The sequence below is a fragment of the Pelobates fuscus genome, chromosome 6 (genome assembly GCF_036172605.1).
Source record: "Pelobates fuscus isolate aPelFus1 chromosome 6, aPelFus1.pri, whole genome shotgun sequence".
NCBI lineage: Eukaryota > Metazoa > Chordata > Amphibia > Anura > Pelobatidae > Pelobates > Pelobates fuscus.
The window spans coordinates 84,500,279-84,523,404 of NC_086322.1; the positions used below are offsets into that span (position 1 = coordinate 84,500,279).

General features: G+C 41.8%; 1 protein-coding gene across 1 annotated transcript in view; it reads left to right on the plus strand.

The window, feature by feature from the left end:
* The first annotated feature begins 3,189 nt into the window (after positions 1–3,189).
* The window catches only part of GNPDA2 (glucosamine-6-phosphate deaminase 2), a 41,353-nt gene continuing 21,416 nt past the window's right edge, over positions 3,190–23,126 (plus strand). The window contains exon 1 of the mRNA XM_063459929.1: positions 3,190–3,208. The gene's annotated coding sequence lies outside the window, so the exon portion shown is untranslated. The remainder of the gene's footprint in view (positions 3,209–23,126) is intronic.

Genomic DNA, 23,126 nt, shown 5'->3' on the forward strand with positions numbered 1-23,126 from the left:
GGAACATAATTTAATATGAAAAATATATAAAAAAATGGGAGAAAATAATACTTTTTTTAATTGTTTTAGTTCTACGTGACATTTTAACTGTGAATGTCAAAATACTGTTTGCTTTTACTGCAATACAATACACATATTTGTATTCAGCGATGTCTCACGTGTAAAACAGTACCCCCTATGTACAGGTTTTATGGTGTGTTGGGAAGTTACAGGGTCAAATATAGCGTGTTACATATTTCAGTTTTTTCACATTGAAATTCGCCAGATTGGTTATGTTGCCTTTGAGACCATATGGTAGCCCAGGAATAAGAATTACCCCCATGATGGCATACCATTTGAAAAAGTAGACAACCCAAGGTATTGCAAATGGAGTATGTCCAGTCTTTCTTAGTAGCCACTTGGTCACAAACACTGGCCAAAGTTAGTGTTAATATTTGAAAATGCAAAAAACTAATTTGAACGCAAATTTTGGCCAGTGTTTGTGACTAAGTGGCTACTAAAAAAACATACCCTATTTGCAATACCCTGGGTTGTCTACTATTGCAAATGGTATGCCATCATGGGGATAATTTTCATTCCTAGGCTACCATACGTTCTCAAAGGCAACCTGGCGAATTTTAATGTGAAAAAAATGAAACGCAAACCTTATATTTGACTCTGTAACTTTTGAAAACACCATAAAACCTGTAAATGAGGGGTACTGTTATACTCAGGAGACTTCGCTGAACACAAATATTAGTGTTTCAAAACAATAAAACGTATCACAACAATTATATTGTCAGTGTAAGTGCCATTTGTGTGTGAAAAATGCAAAAGATTTCACTGTCACTGACGATATCGTCGTTGTAATATATTTTACTGTTTTGAAACACTAATATTTGTGTTCAGCGAAGTCCTCCGAGTAAAACAGTAGCCCCCATGTACAGGTTTTATGGTGTCTTGGAAAGTTACAGGGTTAAATATAGTGCTAGAAAATTTAATTCCCTGAACTTTCGGCCTGGGTTGTCAGGCAGGTCCTGCAAATTGTAATTAATGAAATTACCTAATTATGTAAAATTATTACATAAATATATACGTAGAATTATTATATATATATATTTATATATATATGTGTATATATATGTATATATTTTTTTTATTTATATATAGGTATATATATATAGTGATATATACGTATATACATATGTATATAGATATATATATATTATTTTGTTCTACATGTATTTTGATATCAATATATATATATTAATTTTAAAATACAGTTAGAACGAAATGACGCATGTTTATATATTTTTTATCTATTTATTTTTTATTATTTTTTTAATTTTATTTTTTATCATATTTATATATTTATTTATTTTTTATTATATATAAATATATATATAATGAAAATTATATATATATATATTTAATCAATATCATTGTACGTGTATTTTGATATTAATATATATATATATATAATTATGTATATATTAATATTAAAATACACGTAGACAGTGTATGTATATTTATGTGTATATGTGTATATATATACTTAGATCATATATATATATAATAAATATATATATGATCTAAGTATATATTATTTAATTTTATAAATAAATAATTTTATAAATAAATAATGAAACGATTATGCATGTAGTAACTTACACATACATATGCCTAGACGCACAGTCATATATATACACACAGATGCACAAAGTCACATATACATAGTAAAACAAACATACACAGTCACATTCACACAGCCACATATGCATGCACATAATCACATACACACAGTAACACATCCAGTCAGACATATACTTACAGAATTACACAGTCACACACAGTTACAGGCACACACAGTCACAAACATAGTCACAGTCACTGTTACAAGGACACACTGTTATATTCATACACAGCTACAGCCAAACAGTCAAAAGCATAGTCACTGTTATAAGGACACCCAGATACAGTTACGTACAGATCCATCTTTAACGAGGAGCAAACAGCAATTTCTTTTTCTCTCCCATGGGCCCTCTGATGCAGCGTGGGGGGCTGCACTAAGCGGGCCCACTGGGTAGTTAATGCCTTTAGGCCCACCCAGTGGGCATTTTTCAGCAGGGTTTTGGTCAGACGCTGCCTGATTAACAGTGCGGCTGGGCCCCCTTCCAGTCTGCAGAGTAAGTGATGACCGGTCACTACCTCCCAAAGAACACAGAGCCGTAAGAGAGTGGGTAGGAGGATGCAGTGAGAACAGGTGCTGGACCCAGAGAGATGGAATCTAACTCCCAACATTGGACTCTGGGGGAACCCACCCCCCCCCCCCCCTCCTGCAAAAAGTAGAAAACTGGAGGGTGGCTACAAAAGTTAAAAATTTTGAATGTGTATGTGTGTCTGAGTGTGTGTGTCACTATGTCTGTCAGTGCATGTGTCTGTTTGTCATTATGTTTGTCAGTGTATGTATCTGTGTTTGTGTCAGTATGTCTTTTAGTGTCATGATTTGGTTTACTCAGTCTGGTGCAGGAGCTCACAGTGCCACTATCTGTCTGTAGTGTGATTGCAGGCTGTTGCACCCAGACTCTCTTCCCAGCTAGCCTTACTTTGCAATCTTATTCTCCTTATTTCGTTGAGCCTCACTCCTTCTCGTTTGCCAATTCATTAATGTCAATGTTGTTGGTCTGGTCCTGCCTATTCTAAGTTCTAGGTGCTTCCCTGTATCCAGAGGCCTTTCTTGAGTATATAGTGGGATTAACTGTGCAGAGCAGTGGGACCCTCAGTATATAGTGGGATTAACTGTGCATAGCAGTGTGTCACTCAGTATTTATAATCAATTGTTACAATTGCTCTATCTTTTCTGTATGCAGGGTTGCAGAGAATCAGTTTGTCATTGTTGTTTCCATCACTCTCAGCAACCATTGCTAGTTTATTTGCAAAAGTCATTAGCGTGCACATAGTTTCTCATGTTAGTGGGTGGGTGAGAGTAAGTGGGTAAGAGGCAGGGGAGGGAAGGTCAAATAAACTCCTCTGATTAAGAGGTGTGGCCGACAAAGCAAACGGAGAAAGTTCTTAGTACCATTATAATATTTATGACAAATTTTTCAACTTTTTCTTGCTTTTTTTTTAGTTTATATTGCTAGTGCTAGTTCATGTGAAACTGAGGCAGGAGATGGAAAGCTGAAAAAAACTACCCTAGCTAACAGGTGTGCCCGACAAAGCAAACTGAGTAAGTTTATAGTATGTTTATAATATTTTTTACATACTTTTCAACATTATCTTGCTTATTTTAGTTTGTATATTTGTTTAAAAGCTTGCTTGTTTAAAAAATGTCAAATGATTAATCAAATGTCAAATGATATCATTTTTTTTAATAACAAAAGTCTGTACATTGCTAGAGTTTGTAACTTTGGAGGCTTGTTACAGGAACATTCCAAAGTGACCAGGTCCACTGAAATCACAATGTGAATTTGGCAGCATCTCTGATATCACATCCAGCTCCATCCACATTATCCTTGACACTTGCTTTCTAGTGCTTCATTTATCAAGAACAAGGAAAGATGATGAATTGTCTCACCAAGTGTAAACATTTAAATGAGATAGAGAATGAGTAGGATAATAGGAGAAGCGGGGTTAAGGTGAAGTGAAATTATGCCAACAGGGCGTAAATTGAGAAGGAGAGTCATTTACATTATATAAAACAAAGGTCTAAAAAGGAAAGGTCTAGAAAGTGAAAGTGCCTTAAATCCTTATGAAATGTATATAAAAACAAACAGTTGGAATTTTATCACGCTAAGTCTTCTGTGTAGCTTTTCTTTCTTTTCATGTGTAGAACAAAGGAACAATGAGCAAGACAGCAAAATTAAAAAGTATGGGTGTAAATAGATTTTAGCCAGAAGCAGCATCTGAGATGTGATCTGAGTAGGAACAATGGATGAGAAAGCAATAAAGCTGCTGTGTGTATTTTTAATAAAATGAAAAGACTAACTAAAAATACATTAAAATATATTTTTACCACCTGAATGCACCCATTTTGCAGGAACAGACACCCTACCCTGTAAGTATGGAAATCCTGAGTTCGTCTTTACTTATAAATAGAGTTGAGCGGACACCTGACTTTTCTGGTCCGGCGGGTTCGGCTGAACTTCGGAAAAAAAGTCTGGGTTCGGGATCGAACTTGGCCCTGAACATGAACCCCATTGAAGTCAATGGGGATCCCGAACTTTTGGGCACAAAAATGGCTCTAAAAAGTCCTGGAAAGGGCTAGAGGGCTGCAAAAGGAAGTAAAATGGTGGTAAGAGTAGGACAAGTGCCCTGCAAACAAATGTGGATAGGGAAATCACTTAAAATAACTTAAAATAACATAAAATAAGCAGCTGCTTAGTAGATAGCTCCCTAATACCGTGGGAATTAGGGAGTTATCTACCAAAAGGCAGAAAGACCTGAATTGGTCTTTCAGCCACATTTACTAATAATAAGTAAAGATTACTTAGTATTAGTCAATTCAGCCCCTACTCGCTATACCGCGAGTAGGGGCGTGTCTAGTAAACAGTGAGCAGTAAACAGTGAGCAGCACATGGCTGCTCACTGTAAAAAAAATAAAAAATAGAAAAACCTATTGGCCCCCACCCCTGAACGGCGGGTGGTGGACCTAAAGTAAAATAAGGGAGGGGGGGACCTATTGTCCTCCCCCCGGCCCCACCCCTGAGAAGCGGTTGGGGGCCCTACATAACAATGAGGGGGGGGATCTACTGTTCTCCCCCCCTGCGCGGTGGGTGGGGGCCCTACATAACAATGAGGGGGGACCTACGGTCCTTCCCCCTGGCCCCCACCCCTAAGCGGTGGGTGGGGGCCCTACATAACAATGAGGAGAGGGACCTGCTGTCCTCCCCCGGCCCCCTGCCCTGCGCAGTGGTTGGGGGTCCCACATAACAATGAGGAAGGGGACCTACTGTCCTCCCCCCCCGGCCTCCACCCCTGAGTGGTGGGTGGGGGCCCTAAATAAGAATGAGGGGGGGGACCAACTTTCTTCCCCCCGGACTCCACCCCCTGTGTGGTGGGTGGGGGCCCTACATAACAATGAGGGGGGGAACCTTCTGCAGGACAAAATAAAAGGACAAATAAAAATTCATAATAACCAACGCACTTTCAAAAAAAATATTTAAAAAAAACGAGAGCAAAAAAAAAAAATCTATTTTCATCCATGGAGAGCTCCTCACAGACTGAGCTCTGCAGGGCGAGGAAGGCTTATGTCATTTTACACAGCTTGGGAAAGTTCTTTGGAATTTTCCCACGCTGTGTAATTTCACTCATAAAAACACTCTGATTGGTGGATTGAAAGTAACCAATCAGAGAGTTATGAGTCAAATTACACAGCGTTGGAAAATTCCAAAGATCTTTCCTTATCTTTTTTTATTTGGCCTTTTTGGGACTGAAAAAATAAGAATTTAGAATAAAGAAGACATCAAATGGTAAGTGTGACGGTACAATCCGTTACTCCGTCAAGCATTCCCTTCTTCCCATAAAATAATATTCCCAATAATGTACAGGAATAAATATCGCCGGTATCACCAAATAATCCACACATGAGCTAAAGCTTAATGCTGGAACAGAACTTTACTGGAAGTAACAACAACAGGTATTCAAGCTACAGTTTCTTTTATGCCCTGCTCCCATGCAGGGAAGGGACACACACGTTATCTACAGTAGCCAATAAAACAGAGGTTACAGCCCACACAAAATCCTCCCCTCTGCCTGTGATTCAATTATCTTATACAATAGAAGATGCAATTATCACAGGCAGGAAAAATACAGTTTTTACAGCATATTCATAACTTCTAAAATATACATCACATTCACATAAAAATTATATATTCACAATCAATCCATTCAGGGGAACAGCATATCAAAAAATGGCATGAATCAGACCAGGGGTTCAGAAGTATCTTTTGGGGCCTGGCTGGCAGCATGGCTATCTGGCCCAAACCAGTTTTAAAGAGCCCTCTATCCTGGAGACAATGGGGAAAATAATCCAATTATATCCAGGGATAGAGGCAGACTCTATTGAGCACATGTTACCAGTAAAACACAAAAGGATACAAAAATACATAACATATCATACTGAATTGAACGGGCCAAATCTCCCAGGGTCCATAGTCACAGGGCAAGAGGCGGGCAAGCAGTCCTCTCCAGGCACAAGTGGCGAAGGGCACTTCGTCACAGTAATAAATCCATGAATAAAGTAGCAGGACATTGATTTGTGGACAGGACCACCACTTATGAATGTATGTTTCTTTCAATCCATACGATCTCTAGCATGAGTCAGAATGGAAATGTATGTCTTGACAAGCGGGTCTTCTGCATAAGCCAAGAATGTATCATAACTTTTGGCTAAAAAAAACACAGTTGTAAATCTGTTTAACCAAACCTCCAACAAATTAATCATTTGTGTCGTTGAGGCATGTCCCTATCAGGCAAGCCTAGATGTAGAAGGAATGTTAAAAAAATGTTTTGTGATCATAAAAGTGGTGCAAAGTTGTAAAAGTTGAGTAAACACCAATGGAATGCATTGATTCCGTAAATTTTTATGGTTTTATGGTACTTTTGTCTCTTTTGGATAATGCACAATGCCACCATTACATACAAATGTTAATACACTCTACAGTGTTTTGGCTCTGTTCAGTTATATTTACGGAGAACATATGAATTTAAATATGAGTTAGCACTGAATAGCACAATTGTGCACTTTCTTAATAACTGTTAATATTTTATGTTTTTTTTATTTATTTTTTTATTTTTTTTTGGAGTTGAGCACTTTGTATCTGATCTCTCAGACATAACTATAGTTTTAGTTCTTCTTTAGAAGTATTCAACTTTGTTTCCACTTGCTGACTTTCCCCGAGCCTGCTCTTCCATGTCAGTGAAATTTGTCATCTTGATAAATTAAATGCATTTTGTAAATCGTCAAGTTGGCAATTTTCAACAAGTTGCCTGACCTTGAAGAAAACTAGTGACTTTGCAGAGCCCAGGGTATTAAACCTTGTTTAGTAAATGTGCCCCTAAGTCATGCTACTAAAATGTGTCTCTTATTGGTGATTTAAAATACTGAGAGGGTTAATAAAAATACATTTTTGCATAAAATCTGTTGCTTAATTAAATGGGAAACTGGCAGGTTTGCCTTGCATTTGTAATACAATATGCTTGACAGTAGATAAATAAAATACGAGCATAGTAATGGCAGAATGAGACGGGAAGGATGTACACTTGGAAAGGAAAGGTTATTATTAATTAAAAAGGCTTTGAAAATAGTTTGAAAACTTTCATTATTTCACTCTATTTCAGATTGCTACCTTTAAAGGGATATTGACCCCACTAACAATTTAATGTTGTTTTAAATTAATTATACTGTAATAGTCCATTACAGAATAAATCTCCGTATTTAATTCCCCTCTCAAATCCATTATCTTTGTCTTCACATGCAGTAGCTGATGATGTCAACATTCACAAGTGATCAAATAGAACACACTACCTAGCGTAAAGCGATACTATAAGCACCAAACAACTTGAGCTTAATGAAGCAGTTTGAGTGTATAGATCAGGGGTCCTCAAACTCCATGTGACAAACTACCATTTGCCACTGGGCATTGGAGAGGACTGATCGCTAGCCTCCTGCCCTGCGACTATGGCCCTGGGATGTATTGCCCTTTAAGAATTACATTTGGGCATAATGGATTTTTGAATGCTGTTCCTGGCCCTTTAAATGCTTTGGAGCAGTGTTACAACTTTTAAACTGGCACTTCGGATGCAGTCGAAGTGCCGAAGTGTTCGAAGTGCCGAAGTCGTCGAAGTGGCCGCCATTCGACAAACGAACACGTGGAGGCGGCCATTTTAACTTATTCAAACGCGGTCAGCGGTGTGTGCAGCCAAATCTATGGAACTGTTTGCGGCTACCCAATTGCACGAACACCGCTGACTCGTACCTTCTTCGACACCGCGACTGGAGACTAAGTCCCGTTCGAAGAGTCATTTTCTCGGTGTAAAATAGACCGACCGCACAGCCCAAATCCATGGAACTGTTTTGGGCATGAAAATGTGCTTGCGGTCGGTCATAAAGGACTTATATCCTGAACGGCTAAACGGATTCGAATGATTTTTGGGTATGTTTGTATTTGGAATGTGCTGATTAATAATATGTAACTGTTATTAATATTGGATGTATGGTTTTAGAGTTATGAAAGTTGGGTAAAAAGTATGTTTAAACTGTACGGATAATTGTTAAAAATACAAGTACAGAGTCTAAGTGTATAAACCAAAGAATACCAAGTAACTCAAAAACACCCGTGTGGTAACCTCTCTATCCACACTAAAATCAAACAGAAATATATACATACATAATGGGTGGAGTATCTTGGTTCAAGGTAAAAGATGGTGGTTAAAAAACAGATGGAATAACTGTAAAGACAAAATAATGGACAAGCACCTAGTGCAATATCATACAGTACAGAGATAATAAAGTGCAAGGTGCGTGATTAAGTACTCACAAGGAGAGAGCCAAAGAAATATGGCTCAGTCTGGGCGCCTGTGGGATAGTTGGAAGGGATCCCACTCCCTTTAGATGTGTAGATAATTCTTTGTTGTTCTTTGTTGTTGGGAACAACAAAGAAATATCTACACATCTAAAGGGAGTGGGATCCCTTCCAACTATCCCACAGGCGCCCAGACTGAGCCATATTTATTTGGCTCTCTCCTTGTGAGTACTTAATCACGCAACTTGCACTTTATTCTCTCTGTACTGTATGATATTGCACTAGGGGCTTGTCCATTATTTTGTCTTTACAGTTATTCCATCTGTTTTTTAACCACCATCTTTTACCTTGAACCAAGATACTCCACCCATTATGTATGTATGTACGCATAATTAGGTTACCTCTCAGGCTAATGGGAGGGAATCTGTGGGATGTAACCATTGTGTGATTGGGTAAAGTATAATTGTATGTGGGCGTCTCCCTTGCAGGGGAGAATTGCATAAAAGCAGAGTGTGTGCCATTAAACCTGAGTTCTTCTTGACCCTCAACACGTAGTCTTGTCTCGTGATTGGAGGGGACAGCTATATTCACACTGGGGATTGCTATGCGCTGCATACTCCCTTGAGCTTTAATCACTTAGCTCTTTTGAGAGCTTGCTCCTGTTACGCTCTCCTTGGAGGAGAGATCTTCCCCACACGGTCCTGGATGCTGGAGGTTCATACAGGGTGGAAGGAAGACGGCGAGACTCCAGTTAAGCTACGGTGGTTGTGGAGTCTGTGGTGGTTACAGCAGCGTTACAGGGAGAGGAGACAATCTGTCTCTCTCCTCAGTGGCAGTGCATCCTACAGGGAGAGGAGATGGTCGGTCTCTCTCCCCAGCAGCAGTGTGTACTACAGGCAGAGGGGAGGGTTTGTGTACACTCTCCCCAGCGGCCGCCTACCCTACAGGATTGTTGGATGGTCGATCCAGATCCCCAACCCGCATTACAGGAGTGCCAGGAGGAGGAGGTAGGCAATCCCTCCTCTCCACAACAGTGTCAGGATCGGGTCAGGGATCCAACACGCAAAGTACAAACAGGTACAGGGTACGTATACCGGACCTTAGAATGGCCGGACTAACGTACAGAGAGTATAGAGAATGGTCAGAGACAAGCCGAGGTCGAGGGAACGAGAGGACAGGTAAGCGAGTAACAAGCCGGGTCAAGGATAACAGAGGTAAACAGAGTAAGTCAAACAAGCCGGGTCGTAACCAAAAGGATAACTGAAAAACACCAGAGCACTGTGTGACTAGACAGGCTAGAACCACGACAGGGCAATGAGCAACAGGGCGAAGTATGTTTAAATACCCTGGCTGGAGAGGATAGACACGCCACCGACGAGTCCTGATTGGTCTTCAACGGATTGAGTGACAGGTTGTTCCGGATTGGCGTCATGACGTCGGTCTCCGGGCACCATGCTACATAAGGAAGTAACTCCCTCGCGGCCGGCGTTTATGTGAACGGGTCGACCGCGAGGAACAGGAGAAACATGGCGACCGGACGGATAAACGTCTAAGTCTCTACCTCTCTCGGAGGTAGAGACCTCAGGTACCCTGACAGTACCCCCCCTCTCAGATACGCCCACCGGGCGGAAGGAACCGGGACGAGATGGGAAGTGGGAGTGATACGCCCTGCGGAGACGAGGAGCATGAACATCCACTTGAGGTACCCAACTCCTCTCTTCAGGACCATAATCCTTCCAATCGACCAGATATTGAACCTTCCCCCGTGAGATTCGAGAATCAATAATAGAGTTAACCTCATACTCCTCCTGACCCTCCACCTGAACAGAGCGAGGAGGGGCTGTTGTGGAGGAAAATCTGTTGCATATAAGTGGTTTCAGCAATGAAACATGAAACGAGTTAGGGATGCGTAAGGTAGTAGGAAGAGCTAGACGGTACGCAACTGGATTGATTCGAGTCAGTACCCTGTAAGGACCAATATAACGAGGAGCGAACTTCATGGAGGGCACTTTTAAACGGATGTTCCTTGTGCTCAGCCATACCCTATCACCTGGAACAAAGACCGGAGCCGCCCTTCTACGTTTATCAGCGTGTTTCTTAACCAGCATAGAGTTGTGCATAAGGATTTGTCGAGTTTGGTCCCACAACTTCCTCAAATTGGCCACATGAACATCAACCGACGGCACCCCCTGGGAAGGAGAAGCCGAAGGAAGAATAGACGGATGAAAGCCATAATTCATGAAGAAGGGGCTTGAATGAGTAGAATCGCAGACGAGATTGTTGTGTGCAAACTCCGCCCAAGGAATCAAACCGACCCAATCGTCCTGGTGTTCGGAAACAAAACATCGTAAATATTGTTCAATTTTCGGGTTGGTACGTTCAGCAGCTCCGTTAGACTGAGGATGATAGGCAGAAGAAAAGTTCAACTTGATACCTAGTTGTGAACAGAAGGCCCTCCAAAATGAGGAATGAAGTAAGCCATCTTAGTGAATCTGTCAACCACGGTGAGAATAACAGTCTGTTTTTTAGAGATAGGTAGATCGACAATAAAGTCCATGGCCAAACAGGACCATGGTTTCTCTGGAGCCTCTAAGGGATGCAGGAATCCACAAGGGAGTGTATGGGGTTGTTTGGTTTTAGTACAAACCTCACAAGCAGCGATGAAATCTTTAGTATCTTTACGTAAAGCAGGCCACCAGAAGTCTTTGGAGATCAAAGCAAATGTTTTGCGAATACCAGGATGTCCCGCCATCTTGCTGTTATGGAGACACTGCAACAGTTCCAGTTGAAGAGCAGGAGGAACGAAATGTCGACCCGCAGGAGTCTGTTTAGGTGCTAGATGTTGCAGCTTAATGATCTTGGCCAGTAACAGGGAGTGAATCCTGAGATTCGTATTAGCAACAATATTGCATCTCGGAACTATAGAAGAAAGAACCGGTTCCGGTATAGTAGAAGGTTCATATTGGCAAGATAAAGCATCGGCTTTAGAGTTCTTAGAACCAGGTCTGTAAGTTAGCACATAATTGAAGTGAGTCAGGAATAAGGACCAACGCGCTTGCCTAGAAGACAGACGCTTGGCCTCCCCAATATAGGACAAGTTTTTGTGGTCCGTCAAAATAGTAATAGGGTGTAAGGTCCCCTCCAATAAATGTCTCCACTCCTTTAAGGCTTTAATGACCGCTAACAGTTCCCTGTCTCCGATGTCATATCTGCTCTCAGGCCCAGAAAGTTTCATGGAAAAAAAACCACACGGGTGTAGTGGTTTATCCACCCCTAACCTTTGTGACAGAACCGCACCTACTCCTGTCTCAGAGGCATCGACCTCGAGTAGAAACGGCAAAGTCGTATCAGGATGGACTAAAATTGGAGCAGAGGCAAAAAGTTCTTTGAGATTCTTGAAAGCAACGAGAGCTTCAGTAGACCACGTCTTAGTATCCGCCCCCTGTTTGGTCATATTGGTAATGGGCGCAATAATAGACGAGTAACCCTTAATGAAGCGCCTATAATAATTGGAGAACCCAATAAACCTCTGAATAGCCTTGAGTCCCTTAGGCAATGGCCAACCTAGAATAGACTGGAGTTTGTCAGGATCCATCTTAAAGCCTTCCCCAGAAATCACGTATCCCAGAAAGTCTATCTGGGTCTGGTCAAAACTGCATTTCTCCAACTTACAGTATAAACCGTGTTGCAGAAGTTTGTGTAACACCTTTCTGACTTGTCTATGGTGAGTCTCAATCTCTCTAGAGTGTATGAGTATGTCATCCAGGTAGACAATAACACAATCATGTTGGAATTCCCTAAGAACTTCGTTAATCAAATCTTGAAAAACTGCAGGTGCGTTGCAAAGACCAAAGGGCATGACCGTGTACTCATAATGACCATAGCGGGTATTAAACGCTGTCTTCCACTCGTGGCCTTGCTGAATTCTCACCAAGTTATATGCCCCTCTGAGATCCAACTTGGTGAAAATTTTAGAATCCTTTAGCCGGTCAAAGAGCTCGGTAATCAGGGGAATAGGATAGGCATTTCTGATGGTTATTTTATTCAAACCTCGGTAATCGATGCAAGGTCTGAGTGAACCATCCTTCTTTTTAACAAAAAAAAATCCAGCCCCGGCAGGAGAGGAAGATCTCCTAATGAATCCCTTGTCTAAATTCTCCTGAATATACTCCTCTAAAACAGCATTCTCTTTAGTGGATAGAGGGTATACATGACCCCTGGGCGGCATGGTACCAGGCAATAGATTAATTTTACAATCAAATGTCCTGTGTGGGGGTAGCGTATCAGCGTTCTTCTTGTCGAACACTGCTTTTAAATCCAGGTATAGAGGAGGTATCTGTATCCCCTTAGACTCGGTAGAACTGTCTGGTGTGTTAATTACAGCCAATGGGGATACCCTGCGTAAACACCTCTCCTGACAACCCTGACCCCATGAGAGTATTTCCCCTAACTCCCAATCGATAATAGGATTATGTCTCCTTAACCATGGGTACCCCAGAACTATGGGAACAGAAGGAGACGAAATGAGCATAAGTGATAAGTTCTCCTCGTGTAAGATACCAACAGTTAAGTTAATAGGTATAGTCTCACGCGAGATAACAGGCTCGAGTAGCGGTCTACCATCTATGGCCTCAACGGCCAAAGGTATCTTTCTTAACTGGGATGGGATAGTGTGTTTAGTAGCAAAGGCTTGGTCGATAAAATTCTCAGCAGCACCGGAATCTATCAAGGCCATGGTCTTTAGCACTCCCTTCTCCCACGTTAAAGAAACTGGTAACAGCAACCTGTGATTTTTATAATCATGAGTAGAGGACAAAATAGAAACACCCAAGGCCTGTCCTCTAGAGAAACTTAGGTGCGGGCGTTTCCCGAGCGAATAGGACAATTCAGGCGCAAGTGACCTCTGACTCCACAATACATACATAGTCCCTCCCTTCTCCTGTACTGTTTCTCCTCCTCTGAAAGGCGAGTATTGCCTATCTGCATAGGTTCAGGAAACAGTGAGGTATTGGAATCAGGACTTTGAAATGCGGGTGCTAACTTAAAGGTAGGTCTAAGATTCCTCTCTCGAGTGTTCTGTCTCTCTCTTAAACGCTCATCAATGCAAGAAATGAACGAAATTAAGTCCTCTAAATTCTCAGGCAGCTCCCTAGTAGCAACTTCGTCAAGGATAACATCTGATAACCCGTTCAAAAATACATCTATATAAGCCTGCTCATTCCACTTGACTTCTGCCGCCAGAGACCTGAACTCTAGTGCATAATCCACAAGTGTTCGGTTCTCCTGTCTCAGGCGCAACAGTAATCTGGCTGCATTGACCTTCCTACCAGGCAGGTCAAAAGTTCTTCTAAAGGCAGCTACAAAGGCATTATAATTATATACCAACGGGTTATCGTTCTCCCATAATGGGTTGGCCCATCTCAGAGCTTTCTCAATGAGTAAGGTGATAATAAATCCAACCTTTGCCCTATCGGTAGGATAGGAGCGAGGTTGCAATTCAAAATGAATACTGATCTGGTTTAAAAAACCACAACACTTCTCCGGTGAACCACCATAACGTACTGGTGGGGTAATACGGGAAGAGGCACCTACAGTGGCTACCTCTAGGCCTGAATTTACAGAGGAAATTGGAGTAGTACGCGTCTCCTCTGGTGGGTTATTAGCACGAGACAATAACGCCTGTAGTGCTAAGGCCATTTGATTCATTCTGTGTTCCATGGCATCAAACCTGGAATCAGAGGGACAAACCTGACTGTTTGTACCTGCAGGATCCATTGGCCCTGTCGTAATGTCAGGATCGGGTCAGGGATCCAACACGCAAAGTACAAACAGGTACAGGGTACGTATACCGGACCTTAGAATGGCCGGACTAACGTACAGAGAGTATAGAGAATGGTCATAGACAAGCCGAGGTCGAAAGAACGAGAGGACAGGTAAGCGAGTAACAAGCCGGGTCAAGGATAACAGAGGTAAACAGAGTAAGTCAAACAAGCCGGGTCGTAACCAAAAGGATAACTGAAAAACACCAGAGCACTGTGTGACTAGACAGGCTAGAACCACGACAGGGCAATGAGCAACAGGGCGAAGTATGTTTAAATACCCTGGCTAGAGAGGATAGACACGCCACCGACGAGTCCTGATTGGTCTCCAACGGATTGAGTGACAGGTCGTTCCGGATTGGCGTCATGACGTCGGTCTCCGGGCACCATGCTACATAAGGAAGTAACTCCCTCGCGGCCGGCGTTTATGTGAACGGGTCGACCGCGAGGAACAGGAGAAACATGGCGTCCGGACGGATAAACTTCTAAGTCTCTACCTCTCTCGGAGGTAGAGACCTCAGGTACCCTGACAAACAGCTCCTTGGTTCAGGACCTGAATCCCCGCAGCCCCCCCCCCCCAGCAGAAGTGCTGGCACCAGGGCAGAGCGCAGTTGGCCTCTGCCCACCATGTACCTACAGCTTCATGCCTGGGAACACAAGGGAGATCAGTGGTGGCGGTCGTGCCCTCTGCAGCCTGGGATAGACAGGACAAAGCTGGACACCCAAGAACTACAGGTGCAGTACGTGGTTGTGGGTGGGCTGCTCGACTAACTCAGGTACTGACCGACAGGAGGTCAGGTACCTGGTTAAGCTCCCCCTGGGAGTGAAGATGTGTGACGAAAGCACCTTCGTCACTGGGATTTGGAGAGGCCTGCTTGCCTCTCTACACTTCTGTTCATGCAACCCCTAGCCATATCTTTGCTGAATGTGACTCACACAGCCTGCATGAAAAAAACTGGTTTAATTTCTAATCACTTACTTACTTACTTACTTATAAAGTTTTTTTTATCTCCTGCTCTGTAAATTGAACTTTAATCACACACAGGAGACTCCTGCAGGGTCTAGACAGCTATTAACATAGCAGGAGATAAGATATTCTAGATTAAACAGACTGTGCAATACATGAACCTAAATTATCTAGGTTATTTTTCAAAAAGTGTTTAGGAAGGTTGTGCAAGTCAAATGCAGGGACATTTGACTATGGATGTATAAACAAAGTGATTTAACTCCTAAATGGTACATAATTGAGCAGTGAGACTGCAGGGGCATGGTCTATAAACCCAAAACTGCATCTTTAAGCTAAAGTTGTTCTGGCACCAATAGTGTCCCTTTAACCACTTAAAGACCAGATGATAGTCCATGCCATCATGCAGTGCAGGGATTTAATCGCCAGGCACTGCATAAACTGTCATATACTAATGGTACCAGAAGGGGTCAAATCCCTGCTGGTATCAAAGACCCCCAGATACCTTTTGATCTGTCAGCTGGGGCCACAGCTAGGGTGCACTTAAATAGAAATGGGGAAAGTATGGTAAAATCAATACATGGCAAAATATTCAAAAATGCCTTGGTCACAAACAACTTGCATCTCAAAAAAACCTTAGTCCTTAAGGTGTTTAAAAAAAACAATATGTTGAAACAAAGCATTAGTGGCGAAACGGTACACAATGAAAAATAGAAGGAGAATAAAGACATTGTTTCAGTTTCTTTCCTACCACTGTGATCAATGGCAAAAAACAAATACATTTATTATGATAATGATGATTGACCGTGAGATATCCATTTCCAGAACAGAAGTGTGTATTTCTACATTTAGTTGTACTGTTCAGAACCCGCCACAATATAATTGTGAATACATAGGATAGATAAACATAATATTAAAAATCCTTTAAATCCCTTTAAATTGTTAGATCCACATCAGCGGTTTCAGAATGACTAACTCTAAAACTCTAAATAGAAGATCTGCACAGTCAGTCAAATGTAGAATCTGTTACAGACACAATACCGTATTATTAAATACTCATTCCCTACTTGTATGCTAACCTCTAGTAAGCAGATGGTATATCAATATTCATACATTAGTTTTTTTTTTCTAACCTAGTTTATTGATAATCACATTTATGTTTACAGAAATCTTCATTTTCCAACAGCAGAAGCTAGCTAAACCTTGTTTAAAGCACTCCCCATTGGGATCTACCCAATCTACTACATTTTGTCTGTCTTCCAGTGATTTTTTACATATCTTCTTGAACTTAGATATACTTGAGGCTCAAAGTAATACTCTTATTTAAAAAGATGAGAATTTTAAGGACCCTTGGAATTGTTTGGGGTTTTTTGGGGGGGTAACAGCTGGAAATTAGCCTGACAAAACCATGTAATCAGCAATTTGGAGAATTTCCTTCAGTAGTGTTTTTTTTTTATCTTTTTTTTTTTTCAGCAGTTCATAAAAATAAGAATAGAAATAAGGGTTTGGGTTGGGTGATCATTCATTCTTTGGAACTTCTTATGTGGGATTCAGTATTGAAAATTATTTAACTCAAATTGTTGATTGAACATTAAAATAAAGGGATTGGGAGAAAAAAACCTGCATTGGTTAAATGTTGTATCCTTCCATACTGACCTAGAACATAGAGAGGCGTTATTTTGAGGACATTTTTTAATGTCCATCCTGATGACTGGAATTAGGTGATAAGATTTAGAAAGCCCCTGGTTTACTAATCCCGGGAGAGAAATTTCAGATATCTTTAATCTCTGCAGAAGTTACAATCGTATACATTATCACATTTCATTTCTGGTAAACTGTTACTTCGCAGATAAAATTTCTAAGTAGAGAGGGTTAGTGGAAAAGTAAACATGCTTAAAAAGAGTAAAGAGTATGAATGCATATACCAGTGGTTCCTGCCCTTTTTTTTTTTCTTCAAGGCACACTTCAATAAGCGAATAGTTCTAAAGCACAAATTTGTAACATATACTTTTCCACCCTCCTCATCTATAATCCAGTGACATATGCAAAAAAGCAACTTGGCAACATATACAAAATGTGTAGGTTTAAATAACTCACATCATATCACCCTTACATCGCACAGCCATGTTGCTTCTTTGGACGCATACACTGATACATGCATGTGTGTGTGTGTGTGTGTATGTATATATATATTTGTGTTAAGGGCTCCTGATAGTACAGAAGATACAAACACTGTTAGGTGTGGGATGGTATTACAAGAGCAAGTCGGTTGTGGTGTGCCGGAACCGACGATGAGGTAGACCTGTAAATAAAGAGGGCCCACCAAGAAGAAATGTAAGAAAAAGGAGTTGATAAAGAGGAGTGGGTGGGAGGGTGATGCAGCGCTGACCTCGGACGGTATGGAGCCAGGTAAGGGGTGTCCCTTAAGTAGGTAGAAGGTGAGTCATACGCCCCTCCCACAATTACAGGCCAAAAGGCCTTAATACTTGTGTTAAGGGCTCCTGATAGTACAGAAGATACAAACACTGTTAGGTGTGGGATGGTATTACAAGAGCAAGTCGGTTGTGGTGTGCCGGAACCGACGATGAGGTAGACCTGTAAATAAAGAGGGCAAAAGTAGAAAATCAAAATTTATTACGAAACGAGCAATCTACATACTTTAACCAGACATATCTTGAAAGGCATTTCTAACTTCTTGTACTGGGTTAGGTGTGTATCTAGAGTATGCAGAGGACTTCCAGCGCTGTAGTGGCTGCTCCTATGCGGAAGGAGTGGCCCGAATAGTTATTTGCTTTTAGGCCTAGTTGTGTAAGTAATGACCTGACGTGGGTCATGAAGGTGGTGGTAGTGAGTACCGAACCTTGTAGACAAAAGTGGTTGAGATGGTGATGCTTGTAAAACCTGGGTATATGTGTCCAGTAATGTGACGGGGCACCACTCGTTGTGGGTAAGATAGTATCTAACCTCTACCGGAGGTGCGTGTTGATTGGTTTTGGAGTGATGCAGAGGCAAGATATAGTAATCCATGTGTTTTGTTAAGTGTGAGTGAAGCAGAATGTGAGTGGACTGGGTTGTGTAGATGGCGGTAAATTCTCTTGGTCTTAAAACCCATAAAAAGTCATATAGATGGCGGTTTTAATACCAAGGTATGTGTTGGCAAAGGGTTTAAATCTAGTAGTGGGTAGATCTTTGAAAATATTGACGTCTATGGGTAGCCTTTGCGCAGTACGTGGGGGTTCGGATCTCTGAATACCCCTAAGGATATTTTGATCTGGTAGGAGGACATGAAACTTGTGTTGTTTGGTTGTAATGTTAACATGTGATGTTGTATGCCTGTTGGATATAGCTGATTGTGTTGTATGGTAATATGAGTTTGAGGTGGCAAAAAGGAAGCAAAACCCAACAAGGATGTCATAATGAAAGGTTGTGCGATATTGTGTGATGACAGAAATCTTTTGAATAGAAGGAAAGCCCTGTCATAGGTCTTCCGGGTATTGGCGGATAGCGCTAATTGTGACAATGTCCTGCTATGTTGCATTAGCGTCTAGTCCATGACTAGTTGGTGGAAAGGTGGAGTGGTCGTGGCTGTGCGTGCAGCTGACGGAAGTATGTCGAAAAGCCTGTAAATTGAAACGAGACAAATGGTCAGCAGCCGTGTTGCATACACCTGGGACATGCACACAAAACAAGAAGAAATTGTGACACGCGGCCAGCCAGGTGAGTTTCCTCAAGAACCTCATAATGGTCAGTGATTTGGATCGACCTTTGTTTATGATGTGGTACGTTGCTTGGTTGTCTGAGTAGCAACGTACTGATGAACCTGCCCATAGATGCCCCCATGTCACGGCAGCTGCCACAATGGGATATATCTCAAATAGAGCTGAAGTAGTTGAAAAACTCTCCAGGTCTTGAACCTCTGGAGGCCAACTACCCCAAAGCCATTTATTCCCGTAAATTACTGCGAAACCTGTGGTAGACCCGCGTCTGACCAGAGGGTGGGTGAAGAGTCAGACAATTCAGGGGGGAACATGCTTTTCCTATTCCAGGTGGTTAAAAGTTTCTCCACATAAGTAGGTCTGCCGTGGCCTGGGTATCCAGGGGTAACCTGTGTGCATCATGCTAAACAGTGGAAAACATGTTTAGGAGTCGTGAGATGAAAGCCCGGCCTTGGGGTATAATGCGCATGGCAAAATTTAGTGACCCAAGTAGAGATTGTAATTCTTGCGGTTACAAGTACCGAGGTGTAAGTAAAGGTTGATGTTGGTAAGAATGTTCTCTATCTTGGTGTGTGGCAGGCTGGCTTGCTGGCTGTGGCTGAGTCTAGTATGATTCCTAGGAAAGTGATAACTGTATCTGGTCCTTCGGTTTTGGTGGGGGAAACTGGGACGCCCACCTGTTTAAAAAGACTAATGGTTTCTATGCGGCTACTGGGTGGAGAAATATTCTCTGCGATCAGTAAGAAATCCAGTAGTGTATAACTGTAGGGCATCTGGCTACATGTAACAATAACCAGCATAGTGTTTCGGCGGATACGTCGAAAATGGCCGGACTACTTTTGAACCAAACGTTAAACGTGAGAAAAAGTAGTAGTGCCCGGCCCACTTAAGCCATGCAGGTGCCATAGTGTAGGGTGGATAGGCAATAATTTGAAAGCATGTGTTATGTCAGTCTTGCTGAGCCGTGCTCCGACACCTGCCTGCATGATAGCCGTAATGGCGTGATCTATGGTGAAGTAGTGAAGAGAAAATTCCTCCGAGGGGATAAGGGAGTTCAGACTCGGTGTGGCAGAGGTGTGAGGTGCAGACAGATCGATGATAAATCTTGTTTGTGGGAAGATTTCCCTTTAGATCCGTTAAGTATGCTTAGGGTACATTTTATATGGACACATAGTTTTCGCCTGTGCTCTAAAGCATGTTTGAACATATATGCAATAACCTACATCCACTGTAATTACATGCACAAACATATGAAATTATTACATATTTGGGATTTCCCCAAAAAACTTGATAGGACGACCCAGTTTATCTTTGGGCGTTTCCTCTGCTGAACCAGCGGAACCAGTGCCCTGTGAGGTAGTAGGTTCGTTTGCAGTGGTAGGACAAAAATTGGCAGTATGGCCATGGAGGAGCAGTATGCACGGGCCGGTGTTCTCAGACCTGCAAAGTGTCTGCAGAAAAATGACTGTATCAATCTTGCTCCAGTTGGACCTTGTCCCGTACTGTGAGAATGTGCCAGACACTTTTGGAAAAATCCTAGGGGATGTACTGGCAGGCTAATTATGCCGGGTAAGGCGAAACCATTAATCTTGTTCTTTGGTGACAGGTGAGGCCCTGCTAGTTGCCAAGTGGCTATGAGAGGCTCTGTCTATGAGTTGGCGCGAGGGGTTATTGAGGCCACCCGTCGTAGTGGCAGGAATCGTAGGCCTCTCGGTGATAGTAAAAGAAAACAGGGGGAGGGAGTGACAGGTGAGGCCCTCTCTATAAATATTGCGAGGCGGCTAACTCACGTGTGGCCCGATGGCGTTTGCCTCCGAAACTTGGAGGCGGGGTGTTGGCCTCGCGGACCACTAAACGATAGGCAGAAATGCCAAGAAGGGAGATACCTATTTGGGCCTATACCCCTAACTTGCCAGTACTCTATGGCCTAGAAGAATGAAACGTATGTGAACTACAACGTGAGCAGGCTTACGTACCTGGTAGTATGTGTAAAGTTTTGAGAATCGACAGGTATGAAAACCTGGATAAACCTAAAAAGGGATAGAGTGAGAATGGATCCCGTGAGACCTGTGTAATCTGTATAGGCTGGGATTAGGGCTTCTAGCAGTATGTGTGGGAGGTGTAAAAAGTAGGATAGTGACATGACTGCCCATGCTTGGTGACAAGCGTTACGCTGAGTCCGATACCTGGCAGCAGGGGATTGGCCGTGTAATGTGTATATATGGAAGGTGATCAGATGATATGCATGTCACTAAACTGATCTGGGAATGTAAGGGACTTTTTAATGTGAAAATGACAATATGCAGAATCATAAATGTGCTGTAAAGTGACGTATGAATGTATGAACCAGAACGTGTGATTCAAAACCAAAAGTCTTGTGAGACGTATATGCCGTGTTCTTGAATACTCGTGTTACGTCGTCTGAGTGTGTCAAGAAAAGGCCTGAGTTTGTAAATGCCATGTGAAATTATGTGAAATGGCAATCTATGCAGAAAATGTTGTGACGTATGAGTGGTTGAACCAATGCGTGTGATTCAACCCGAAACCCTCTGTGGAAGGTAGGACCGTGTTCTTATATACTCGTGGTAATTCGTATGAGTATGATAAGAAATGGCCTGAATAGTTAGTGCCATGTAATCGTAGTGTACATGGTTGTAATAACATCATATCTCCATTATACTCTTAGAAAATAGGACCGTGTCCTTGAGCTTGTGGTATGTTGTACGAGCATGACAGAAAAAGGAGCCGTAATGTAGGCTAACCATAACTGTTGTTATAACAGGATGTTATACTAATATATCCCAATTTAATAATATATCCTGAGCCCTCACTTAAGTATAATTTTATACCACATGAATAGGGAGGATATGCTTTAAACATCATATGTATATAAAATACAGTCTGTGTGTGTGTGTGTGTGTGTATGTATGTATAAAATAGATGAAGTATCAAGATGAAAATATATATACAGAGGTACTTGATAAAAGACTATAATTAAGCTTACCCGAAAGTACATGAAATAATTTACGACCGAGTTCTTGTGTATGTAATTTGAGTACATAAAGAAAAAGTCAGCATATGACACGTGCCATGTAATGAAAAGTGTACATGGTGTGTTTACACCGGGAGAGAGAGAAAAAACAAACCGTATGTTTAAAACAAATTCTCTAGGTGCAGATGGAGGATACATAAATAATGTAAAGTTTGTTTAAGCAAAAAAAAAAAAAAAAAAAAACTATGTATATACCAGTAATTAATATATTATTATCTAAAAATACATAGAGTCCTAACCTAAGTATAATTGATGTGAAAGCATAATTGATAAAAAACAATGCTATAATCGTTATATGTATATGATACCCAGACTGTAATACTTAATGAACTAAAATCTGTATAGGAGAGGGAAAAAAAAAAAAAAATATATATATATGTATATATATACACAATAACCTACTACCAGGTATTAAAACTGAAAATATAGCAACCAACTGAAAATAACAAGAGTGAAAAGTAAAGCACATGAATACTACATACTTAGTGCAAATTTTCCGGCAACCAGAGGGTTAAAAAAGCCTGAGACTTTGGCCGTAAAGCGTGTGGCCGTAAAGTAAGGCTGAAAATGATTGCGACGCCGTGGGAAGTTATCCGGGCGACGGACTTACGATTGAGAAGTCCTGAGGACTCGATCAGCGACGAAGACCGGTTTTTTGTGCGTGGCTGGCCGTGGAAAGACCTGCAAGGAGTTCCTGGACACAGCTGACACTGAAGAAAAACGCGGAGTTTCCGAAAACAAGATGGCGCCGTCCGTGAACCGGAAGTGGATTCAGGATGCAACGCTGACCTCGGACGGTATGGAGCCAGGTAAGGGGTGTCCCTTAAGTAGGTAGAAGGTGAGTCATACGCCCCTCCCACAATTACAGGCCAAAAGGCCTTAATACATATACATTCTGATATAGGCACACATACAGACTCTTGACACATGGGTAAATATACACACACACCAGGGCCGTCTAACACGCAGGGCATATGGGCAGGGCCAGATTAACATAGGGGCTAATGGAGCTGCAGCTACAGGCCCATGGAATCGGCCCATTTAAAATGTATTGGGAAGTTACGAAGTCAT